Consider the following 12,837-nt stretch of genomic DNA (forward strand, 5'->3'; position numbering starts at 1 on the left):
GGAATGGAATCAGCAGTCTATGGACTAAGACCTCTAAAATGGTGAGCCTCTAAATAAACCTTTCCTTCTCTACAGTTGTTCTGGTCAGGTCTTTCGGTCGCAACAGTGAAAAAGCTGACTAAAATAGAAGCTAAGACAAGCAACTGAGCTTATTAATTCAACATACAAATGAATACACACCAGAAAATAAATCTAATGAGTTGTTCTCAGAGGAGAAACAGTTGAAACAATTTTTTAAAAAAGTTAGGAACAGAGTTTCAGGATAGTTAGGACAAGAAAGGACTGAAAACTCGTACTCTTAAGAGGTCTGAGCCCTAGTGGTTAAAATGCATCCCACTTTCATTGGTGATCAAGGAGTCTGTGGTAAGGTGCCGCAGTCTGGCTGAGCACAAAATAACCGAGCCACCACACACCTTGTAGATTCAAACAGCAACTCTTTATTCTCGAACTGTCACCGGCACTCTACACGCACATTCTGGGAAAATCCACACACTCCACCGGGCTCTGCATCCCAAATACTCTCTGAATCCCGTGAGAACTCAACGGGAACTCAAGGAGCGGGCGGGCGCCTGAGGCAGCAGGATACGCCCTATTCCCAGCAGGGTCCACCTTAAACCTGGAACCGCCCTAAACCCGGATCCGCCCTGGTCCTTGAGCAGGGTCACCTTTCTCAAACATTCATGCAATGTCACTGCAAATGACCTGGGTCCAAGGCAAGCCCATTTCCACAATGGAGAGTCCTCCCTCTAAGCAACATGGGGTAGGCTGACAAAGAAATTGCCATGCGTCATTCCTACTTGGCTATGGCTCTCAGCATCTCCCCCCTTCTGATTAATTAAACAACAAGCAATGTGGCTTAGGGACCATGCCTGTTAGGTTGTCCAATTCAACATATGGTTCTTACCCGTCATCGGATGAACTGACCTCTAGGCGTCAGCCTCCTGTCTTAGGTTGATACCACTGCAATTGGATCATACCCGTCACTGACTACCGGTCCAGCATACAGCCATACTTGTGGATAGGCCTATGTACCAGTGGGGGGTGAGGTTCTTTGCCTCACCTCTGTTGGCCCCCAAATTTGGCCTTGGTGCCAGTGGGGGGATGAGGTTCTTTGCCTCACCTCTGTTGGCCCCCAAATTTTAGACCATCACTAGCAGAAGGGAGGAGGATACAGAAATGCCTCGACACCAAGCCAATTGACGGCTCTTTTGGAAAAATTGCATCACTGGTGACACCATCAGCAAAGATATGCCAACACTACCACAATTCGCTGCACCAAACGATAGTTCACAATGTATACAAGTGATACATAGTCTAGGCAAGTTCTGCAAGCAGTTCAAAGTGGAGGAGTCTATCAATATGTCCATTTCCTCCCAAAGTAAGTCAACTCCTTGATTGAGCATTACTTGTTGAGTTATATTCATTGATGCATCAGTTTATACAGTTTACTGTGATAGCTATCATAGAAGCTGTAGTTTGGTTTTATCTTTGTCTTCACCGGCACTGGGATGAAGATAGAAATTCTGGCAATGATGCTAAAGAGACATTATCCTGAACAGAATTATTAAATATAATGAAAAGGAAAGGTGAAAGTAAACAAACAGATCTGTTAACCTCCTTTAAAAACAATCCTTAACAGCTGTTTACCTAATTTAAATTAAACCATTTAAATCACGTGAATAAAAAAAAATTCGGATCCATTTTTTCATGAGCGCTCCTCATATATGAAATATGGACATACACACATACAGACATACAACACAAAACACAAGAGTGCACACAAACATACAACACATAAGACAATAGTAAAGGCCTTGTAGCTTTACACAGGTGAAATCTCCATTGCAATGTTTAAAAACTCCACAGTCAAAAAATAAAACTGATCAGAAAAACATTAACCTAGGTTTGTATGAGCTCAAAAAATAAATAGAACTTTGTGATGTGGAAAAATGCAATAATAAAATAGATATTGAAAAAAGCATCCTGGTTAATCACTGTCGCAGATGTAAGAATAGCCTAGCTGGAGCTCTGGATATCAGCTGTTATGGATTTGAGTCAAATCATCTTCTTTGTGGTCTGTAGAAATTGCTTTGGTTAGTCTCTCTGGAATCCAAATCGGCTGCTGTTCTCCCTGTGGAAACACACAAACAGAACCCCGACTCCAGACAATCACTGGGTCAGGACCTTTCCATTGTCCTGTTAGATTATCTTTCCAAAGTACCTTAGGCTTATGTACATTTTTTGGATACATATGTCTTTCCGCAGCACTAAGTCCTGATGAATCCAAATTTAAAAAGTTTAGAGTAAAAAGGGTTATTTTAAGTTTATCTTTGGGGGATATATACCCCTTTCCAATTCCCTCTTTTTGCTTTAATAAGTACGTTTTAATAGTTTGATGAGCTCTTTCAACTATGCCTTGTCCCTGTGGATTGTATGGGATTCCTGTTATATGAGTAATACCAAATGATGAGCAAAATTGTTTAAAAGAGGTAGAGGTATAGCCAGGACCATTATCTGTTTTTAACTGTTTTGGAATGCCCACAGTGGCAAAATTTTGTAAGCAATGAGCTATAACATCTTTAGTTTTTTCTCCGGCATGAAGGGAGCCCATCAAAAATCCGGAAGAAGTATCAACTGTAACTGTAACATGCAAATATTTTAATTTTCCAAATTCTGGCAAGTGTGTGATGTCCATCTGGCTATAGCTCTCAGCAGTAAGGGTCTAGGAATGGCCAACTCAGTTTGCAGTGGAAGGCCGGGAATGCAGCTCAGTGGCAGGGGACTTGCTTAACATGCACCAAGCCCTGGGTTCAATCCCCAATACCCCCCACAACCAAAAGAAAAAATAAGAGTTCACAGTAGCTTTTCAAATTCAATCCATTAGCACCAGTTGCAACACTACACAAGCTCAGTTTTGACCCCTCCTCAGCCAAGTGCTGCTGTACCTGAGTGGATTGGCTTAGGTTTGATTTGGCTAATGGAAGCAGAGCAGCAGCAGCTGGGTTGCTGAGAGCTAGCTGCAACTTTCTTCCCAGGGCAACCCTCTGTGGTCAGCTCTCCTCTCATGGTTCTAATGACCTCTCCTCCCTGGTCCCTCACGTCGGAGCTGTAACAAACTCTCAGGTACTTTGTTCCTTTTTGCTAGTTTCCTTAAACCCTGCCCCAGCTTTAAAAACAATACCTTTATTCAATTTTTCTTAGGTTACTAAGGTTGAGTTTGCAGTTTTCTCCTTGCCAGGGCCTTGACAGGTAGGTTGACAGATACAGCTTACACTGGCAAATGTTTTTTCTGCCTTCTTATTCATACTTTCAACATCCTCCCAGCTTTTGCTTGCTCACGGACTGTCATGATCCTGTTCTCTACATTTACGGCTTTAGCTCCTACACTGAGGGCTACCCATCTCTTTGAATTTCTAGTTAAAAAATTTTAAAGCTAGTATCAGATGAGTGGTTCTTGTATCTGGGCCACGTCACATATGCCTGAAGACCTATAAATTACGGCATTTGTTCAGATAATTTTGGCTCCATCTTCTATGGTTAGGGGTGGAGGGAATTATAAGGTACAAACTGTGGTAGGGGCTGGGTGGTCCCCTTAGATGGGGAAGTGGCCAAGGAAGATGCTGTAATTGACATACAACTTTTCATTTTTATTGTGCTGAAACATAAAATTTTATCATTTAATTTCCTCTAGCTTTTTTTTTTTTTTTTCGGTACCTGGGATTGAACTCAGGAGCGCTTTATCAGTGAGCCACATCCCTAGTCCTTATTTTTTTAATTTTTATTTTTGAGACAGGGTCTCACTAAATTGCTTAGTTACTGAGGCTGGCTTCAAATTTGTGATCCACCTGTCTCAGCTTCCTGAGTCACTGGGATATAGTTGTGCACTACTGTGCCCAGTTCCTCCCAGTTTATTAAGATACAGTTGACCAAAAATCTTCAGTATACAATGTGATGTTTTGATACTTGTACACATCGTGAAATGATTAAATCAAGTCAGCTACCATATCCATCAACTCTCATATCATTTGCTTCTGGTGAGAACACTGAAGATTTCCCTTAGCAATTTTCAAGCACATATTATTAATTACAATCATAATGCTGCACATTGATACCCAAAATGTGTTCATCCTACATAACTGAACCTTTGTACCCTTGACCAATCCCTTCCTTTCCTCCAGTCCCTGGTAACTGCTCTTCTTCTCTCTGCTTCAGTGAGTTCAGCTTTTGTAGATGCTATATGTAAGTGGAGTCACGCATAATGGATGGTTTATTTGACTCAGAATAAGGTCCTCAGGTCTATCCATGTTGTTGCAAAGGACAAGATTTTCTCCTTCCTGAAGGCTGAATAATATTCGTGTGTGTGAGAGAGAGAGAGTGTGTGTGACATTTTCTTTATCCATTTATCTATTGATGGACACTTAGTGAATAGTATTTATTGTCAATAGTGTAGCAAGGAACATGGGGGTGCAGATATGTCTTCCACATCCGGATTTTATTTCCTTTTGCTATGTACCCAGAAGTGGTATTGCTGGATTATATGATGGGTCTCTTAAGTTTTTGAGGAGCCTACATATTATCTTCCATAACGACTGTACCAATTATGTTTCAACAAAAAGGTATAAGGGTTCCCTTTTCTCCACATTCTTGCCAAGATTTGTTATCTTTTAGCTTTTTGATAATAGTTGTACTATTAGATGTGAGATGTTATCTTTTAGTTTTGATTGGCATATCCCAGATGATTAGTGATGCTAAGCATATTTCATATACTATTGGTCATTTGTATGTCTTATTTTAAGAATTGTCTATTCAAATCAGCCATTTTTTATTTGGTTATTTGTTTTCTTGCTATTATTTGAGTTCTTTATATATTCTGGATCATAATCCCTTTTTAGTTGTATGATTTACAAATGTTTTCTGCCATTCTGTGTATTTTCTTTCTACTCTGTTGATTGTTTCCTTGGCTGTGAAGAAGCTTTTTAGCCCCATTTATCCACTTATGTTTTTGTTGCCATTGCTTTGGAATTATTTAAAAAAAAATCAGGACCCAGACTAATCCAAATATTTTTCCTAAATTTCTTCTATTAATTTTATAGATTCAAATATTATGTATAAGTTGTTAATCTATTTGGAGTTGATTTTTTTTGTAAGAGTATGAGATAAGGGTCCATCTTCTTTTTTTTTTTTTTTGTACATGGGAATCTGGTTTTCCTAGCACCAGTTATTGAAGAGACTATCCTTTCTTCATTGCTTGTGCTTAGAAATTTTCTAAAAGATCAATTGGCTGTAAATGTGTGGATTTATTTCTGGGTTCTCCATTCTGTCCCACTGGTCTATATATCTGTTTTCTCACCAGGGCCATGGTAGTTTTGAGTGCTGTCATTTTGAAATATAATTTGAAAGCAGTAGTGTGATGTCTCCACAATTTGGTTCCTTTTGCTCAACATTGCTCTGGCTATTCAGGTTCATACAAATATTTGTAGTTGCACATGAATTTTAGGATTTTCAAAATTGTAATGTTAAATATACTCATGAGATTATGCAACCATTACCACAATTCATTTCCAGAACTTTTTCATCCCACAGAGTAACTATCTTTCATGAAATTAATATAGTAAATACCCATTTTTCTCTCCTCCCAGCCTCTGGGAGCACTCTATTTGACTTTCTTTCTTTTTTTTTTTTTAAAGTTTTTTAGTTGTTGATAGACCTTTATTTTGTTTATTTATATGTGGCACTGAGAATTGAATTCAGTGCCTCACACGTGCCAGGCAAGTGCTCTACTGCTGAGCCCCAGCCCTAGTGCCCCCTATTTGACTTTCTATTTTTATGAATTTGTCTTGTCTAGGTGTCTCATATAACTGGAATCATATAATAATTGTCCTTTCATATCTAGCTATGTCACTTAGCATAATGTCCTCAAGGTTCATCCACGTACCATGTGTTAATCAGGATTCTCTAGAGGAACGGAACCAATCACAGGTGTAATTATCAAAAGGGGATTTATTAGATTGGCTTACACAACGAGAAGCCAGATAGTCCACAATGGCCATCTGCAGGCTGGAGGGCTGAGGAACCAGTAGCTTCACAGTCCAAGATGCTGAAACCTTAGAATAAGAGAAATCAATGTTACTTTCCCAGTCTCAGATGAAGGCTTCTGGAAACTTGGTGGAAATCACTGGAAGAGTCTGCTTTGGAAGAGTGAAGGAACTGGAGTCTGATGTCCTCAGTGATAGCAGAATTCAAGGACCCATTCGAAAAGAATCTAGTTTGTGTCTGTTGCTGCTTCCTTGTTCTTCCAACTTTTATTCCATCCAAACCTCTTATCTATTAGATGGTGCTGCCCAGGCTAAGGAAGGGGCCCCATTTCATTTCACACCAGCCCACATGCCAATTCCTAGACACACCCTCATTGACATACCCAGAAGCTTCTTAATCTTCTACATCGCTTAATCCAATTGAGTTGACAATTCTAATTAACCATTACATAACATATATCAAAATCTAATTTCTTTTGTAGGCTGAGTAATATTTCATTGTGTATGCCATGTTTTGTTTATCCATTCATTTATTGATGGACAATTGAGTTGCCTTTACTTTAGACTATTGTGAAGAGTGCTGCTATAAACATTGGTATATGAGACAAAAAGCTTTTAATCCATATCTAGCTCTTCTCCCTGATGTACTCAAAGGCTCCCTGGGGGACAGGAGCATGCCTTACTGACCTGTGTCCTCCAAACTCTCTAGCCCAGTTTTTTCTCTGGTGTTCAGGGAGCTTGGGTGAATGGGAGGGGGGGTCCTTTCTAGAGACCCTCCCCCTCCAGAGGATCAGCAGGCTGTCTAGTTCAGTTACAAAGGAGTAGAAATGGCTTTGGAAACTGTCTATTCATATTACCTTTTCAATTTCTGAAACGCTTCAATCATCTTTCTCAAGGTTGGATCCAATTTCTCTCCTCTCTGAAGTAATTCTTTTTTTCACTCAGACCTGCATCAGTGAGCAGGTGAGCTGATGGGGCCAGAGCAGGCTGGGGAGTTTATCTTCCTTGTGTCCAGGTGCCCTTGTTCCAGATGTGGGTGGGGCACAGAGGGCATGTTTGCTCTGTCCCAGCCTTGAGCTTCTGCCAAATAATTTCTTTATGAGAAAAGGGGAATTGGTGACATTTACTCAGCACCTACTTGGTTTCAAGCACTTTCTTGGCAGTCTTTCTATATCTCCTTCAATTTTCTCCAAATCCCAATGACAGATTATTCCCTCCATTTTATAGATGGAGAAACCGAAGTTCAGATAAATTAAATACCCTGCCCAAATTCAATGGAATTACCAGGACTTGGACTCTCATTCAAATTCTTTCGGCATTTCCACTTAACCACATTTACAAACACTTGAGTGTGAAGGGCAATGTTCAATTGCTGGCTGACCCTCCACCTCCCATCTGCAAGGGGACCTCTAGGAGTTACCAGCTGCCTTCCCTTCACCTTGATCTTCCTGGACAGTTTGGAGTACTTGGAGAGAAGGACCTATACAAAGCAAATTTTTCCCTACATACCCTACAGTGCCAGACACATAGTAGGTCCTTGGTAAATTCAAAATAAATTGAGTTGCAAATGAAACACTTGGAAGTAGTTTTGATTAGACAATTTCTTCAAGGGGGAACAGGGTGCCAGAGAAGTGGCTCTGAAATAATTTATCATACCTATCATCCTAACATTGTTTCTGACTTTTCATTTCTTTGTCCAGACCTTATAGAGGAAATGTTTGATGGCCCCCATAAGTTAGAATCCAATCAAAGTGCTGCAAAACTCAGCTCTTTGATATCCTCTCAGCAGACTGTAATTTTGGGAATTGCTTTCTTGATTGGCTATTGTGGATAGGTAAGAAGAGGCTGGTGCTCAGGTAGGGCAGCAGAAATGTTTCTGGAATTCCAATGCAGATCTGCTTTGAATGCTTGGTACTTATTCATGAGAACTCTTTCACCTAGAATCACACTTTCTTTGCAAATGAAAATATTTATATGATGGTATTCATGCAATTTGAAAAAAAAATTGCAGCCTGCAATGCTTCCTTTGCCTCTGTGCCTGGCATCTAAGAGTATTTTCTTTCCTCCCCCAATATTAATAAAAAAGAAATCAAACTTTTGCAGGCTTCACTTAGTTCTTGACTTTCAATCAGATAAATTTGTGACCTGAATATTTCCTTCTCCTCTTTCAGTATTCATGAAGGATCGTTTGTGGCTGGGCTGGTGGATCTTAGCATTTGTCTAGTTCAGGAAAGACAGATTTATTCCTTGGGAGTTGTGTATAACTTACAACCTACATATTTCTTGCCCCTCCCCTGCTTTCCCCATCCTTTTTTCTGTCTTTGAATTTAGAGTACATCATTTTTCCCCCCTGTTTTGTTGTTAGTACAAAGTTAAGGAGTTTGGGTTTAAAATATTGATCCAGCTTCTCCCACAGAGACTTTGGTCTCTGCATTTTGTAGTTTGAAATGGCTGATTGAAAGTGGTCTGGGTTGAATTTGCTTAATAGGATGTTGCACTCCCTCCTGAGTCCATTTTTATCCACTTTATCAAGTTACTTATTGATTCAGCTCTTGTCACATGCACATTAGTTTGCTGAGAAATTTAAAGATATGTTTTGTTTCTTGTTTAGTGTAGGCTAGGAATGTCATGGGGGGCTAGTTCACCAGGGATCCCAGATGCCTCCATATTTAAAACTGACTCCATTCAGTTTGCCTTCAGAATTGTGAGGATGACATTGGTTGTTTTGAATAGGACCACAGATAAAAAGTTGGGGCTGCTCCCTCCCCTCCTTTTTTAAAAAAAAAAAATTTCCTGGAAATGTGTAGAAACAATCTTATTCTTGAATAAAGGCAACATAAGGAAAGTAGTGGGCAGACATTTTGTCCTGGAGAGGAGAAAGAGAGCAGAAACAAGGTGAGCTGTTGGTTGGTCTAGGAGAATAGCGGCTGGGTGATCTCCTGCCTAAGAAGAAAGTGATTGGGAAAAAGAAAGGAGAAGAACTCTTGTGCTCCTGTGCCCTGGGCTTGGCCAGCTTTTTGATGTTTTTTTTTTTTTTTGTGCCTTTAGTCTGCAATCACCTATGGAAAAGAACTCTGCAGAAGGTTGTGCTTCCCCCATTATTGGGTTATTGCTGACAGAGGAACAAAGAACAACCAGGAGCAAAGGCAAAATGGAAACACTTGTTTTCCTACTGAATCCCAGCTCTGTATGTGCAAATGGTTATTGTTAGGGCCATGTCCACATAGAAGTGTGACATTGAGCATGTGTGATTGGATACTTATTTATACTAAACTGAGATAACATGATTTTACATGTTATTAGGTTTTTTTTTTTTTCTACCAAAGTACCAGCAACCTGGAAGGCAGGCTTTGTGCCTAGGATCTGCAGTGGGTGTTAACTGTAGGGAAGTCCAGACTCTTGACACCTTTACTTTGTTTTGGACAAACCCAGGTTTAGTAGCCAGTCTCCAAGATGGCCAACTCTGTTCCCTGACATCTTTTTCATTCCCTTATGTAGCCCCTTCTCACATTGTGTTAGGATTATTCTGTGTGGTCAGCAGCATATGGCAAAAGTGATGGTGTGTGATTATGAGGTCAGTCAGGAAAGGTGTTGTGGCTCCTGTTTAGTCTTTCCTGGATCCCTTGCTTGGAGGGAAGCTAGCTGACATATTAGAAGCACACTCAGGCAGCTGGACGGAGAGGTCTATGTGGTGAGGAACCAAAGTGATAAAAGGTGGAGAGTTTAATGGTGGGCCTCTTTGTTTCTCCCATTTTCTATTGATCATATTTCACTCAATGGGAGCTGATTATCCATGTTGTGACAGTTAACATTCTATCTAAGTCCACAAGTTAGAGGAATGACCAAGGAATGAAGGAGGCAGTGGAGATTGAATGAGGAGCATGAGTTGGGTTTTTATCCTTGCTAGTTCTCAGGCTCTGAGAATTACTCAACTGCTTGGCCCTTACTCAGTCCTATCAGATTAGGACAATGGCAGACATGGATGCCTGTCCCAATTTGTCACCTACGTGTGTGATCTTTGGGATGTTATTTGCTTCTTTTTCTCTCAGTTTCCTCATCTATGGAATGAGAACGCTAGAGTAGAGGGCCTGTCTCTCCCAAATGTCCACATTTGTTATGGTTTGGATGTGAGCTGTCCCCCAAAAGCTCATGTGTGAGCCAATGCAAGAAGGTTCAGAGGAGAAATGATTGAGTTGTGAGAGCTTTAACTCAATCAGTGAATTAATAGCTTGATAGGGATTAGCTGAGTGGTAACGGGAGGCAGGTGGGGTGTAGCTGTAGGAGTGGTTCATTGGGGGCATGGTTATGGGGTACATATTTTGATACTGGAGAGTGAAGTCTCTCTCTGCTTCCTGATCATCCTGTGAGGTGTTTCCCTTTATAATACTCTTCCACCATGATGTTCAGCCTCACCTTGAACCCCTAGGAATAGACCTGGCTATCTATGGACTGAGACCTCTGAAACCGTGAGCCTCCAAATAAACCTTTCCTCCCCTAAAAATGTTCTGGTCAGATCTTTTAGTTGCAGCAGCAAAAAAGCTGACTAAAACAATGCTGTTGATATTTCCCTGCTGGCCTGCCTAATAGAAGACCAGGTGCAATGAAAAGAATTTTCAGTTTTAGGCAGAAAGTTTGGCTTTGAAGCTGGGTTCTGTGAAATACTAGCCATGTGAGATTGGGCAGGTCATTGAACTTCTTTGGTCTTTAGTTCTCTCTCATCTGCCAAATGGAAAACCAATACTTGCTCCATGGGACCACTGTGAGGATGAATATACAGGTGTTTTGTCATGTGAAGGTACACAGTAGGTACCGGAAACAAATATTGGTACAGTATTTCTTAGTATTTTGAAGGTAATATTAAGTGATAATGTAGCAGGAATTCTTACATTAAAAACTGGATTCAAATGCAAGTTACTACTTTACTAATAGAGTGACAGAATGAAATACAAAACAATGGAAAAAATAGATAATACTTGGTACCTAGAAAGCAGAAAGGATTTTAATTAAGCCAATGATAAAGCCCAAACCAGACATCCCACACTATTTTGCTAAGCTCTTACTGAAATGAAATAATAAAAACATTATATTTGCTTATTGTTATAGGGTGCTAATGCTGTTTGGATTTCCAACACTATTTGAAAGTGAACATACTCTATTATTGGTTCATATGATTGTGAAGTCTGAGGAGACCCACAGTCTGCTATCTGCAAGTTGGAGACCCAGGACAGCCAGTGGCATGGCCCTGCCTGCACCAAAGGCCCAGGAACCAGTAGAGCTATTGGTGGAAGTCCTAGCCCAAGGGAAAGGAGAAGGCCAATGCCTCCTTCCCTCTGCCTTTTGTTCTCTTCAGACCCTCAACAGATTAGATGGTGCTCACCAAAATGGAGAGAATAGTCCACTTTACCCAGTCTGTCAATTCAAAAGCTAATCTCATACAGAAACATCCTTACAGATATACCTAGAAATGGTGTTTAGTCCACTATCTAGGCACCAATCAATCCAGTCACTTGGAAACTCTCATGCCATGTGAGGACAGGGAGAAGATGGCCATCTATGAGCCAAGGAGAGAGACTCAGATCTGGGGACACTTTGATCATCTCCTGCGTTCACCCTCCACAACTGTGAGAAAGTAGATTTCTGTTGTTTGAACCACCAGACTGTGGTACTACACAATGGTTGTCCAAGAAAACTGGCACAGAGCCCCCTTTCTTGAAGGTAGAAGCCTTATAAGTCCTAGGCAGCCAGTGCAAAGGTAACTGATGTTAGTGCCACCATTAGGGATCACTGATCCCTAATGGTGGCACTAACATCATGATCCTCGTGTGAGCAGCACGAGGACATGGGCTCAGTGTGGATCCCTTGTGTCTGGGGATGGGAGCAGTAAAGGCGTCTGGCTGTTGTGGGCAGCCATGCCTGCAGGCCCAACTTGCAGAGCAGCAGTGGTGTTGTCGCAGATCCATTCAGCCATCGTAGCAGTGCATGCATGGGGACTTGGTGACAGCAGGGTATCGAGTGCAGGCTCCCTTTGTGCACTGTGTTTCCATTTATGACTTGAAAGGATGTAAGTATACAGAGCTGTATATCAGCTTGGGAAATTGCTGGAAGGAGACCTAAGAAATTGTTGATGTAGTAACTTCTGGGAAGTCTGGGATGGGGAGATGCCCTTTAATAGACCTGCTCTTTTGGTCATTTGTGAATCTTCATTTGAGAAATGTCTCTTCAGATCATTTGCCCATTTTCAGATCAGATTTATTTTCTTGCTCCTGAGTTTTTTAGTTCCTTTTCTCATGTGGATATTAACCCCTTGGATAAATAGTTTAAAATTATTGCCACCCGCTCTGCAGGTTGTCTCTTCATTCTGTTGACTGTAGGCTTTGTTTTTGACCAGGCAAGTCTGGTGCCATGGCACTTGGGGTTCAATGTCATTTCCTAAAACTTAGCCCAGAGCTGTTTCTCCAGCTTTCCGGAAGATTCTATGTACATCCAATGTCCTCTTCATAAACTCCTTTTCTATTTAACCCTCCAGCGGCAGCTTCTATTGCTTACAATTAATGAGCCTGGCAGAGCCACGCTCTAATGACCATCTCGGTGGCTTGCCATGTTCCGCACTTGACTCGACCTGCATTTGCTGGGAGCAATGGTGTGTCCTTAGGACATTTAATTAGCTCAGTGCTCTTTATTTTGGGCACTCTTCCAGCAGGTCCCTCTCTGACCACTGGCTCTACTCGTGATAACTTCATTTCTATCTCTTTACAATCAAGCCTCTGTTCTGTACTCCTGGTCCATAATTGGTTCTATGTCT

This window comes from Marmota monax, unplaced genomic scaffold (genome assembly GCF_021218885.2).
Source record: "Marmota monax isolate L192 unplaced genomic scaffold, Marmota_monax_Labrador192_F-V1.1 WCK01_AAM20220418_F8-fsc00041, whole genome shotgun sequence".
NCBI lineage: Eukaryota > Metazoa > Chordata > Mammalia > Rodentia > Sciuridae > Marmota > Marmota monax.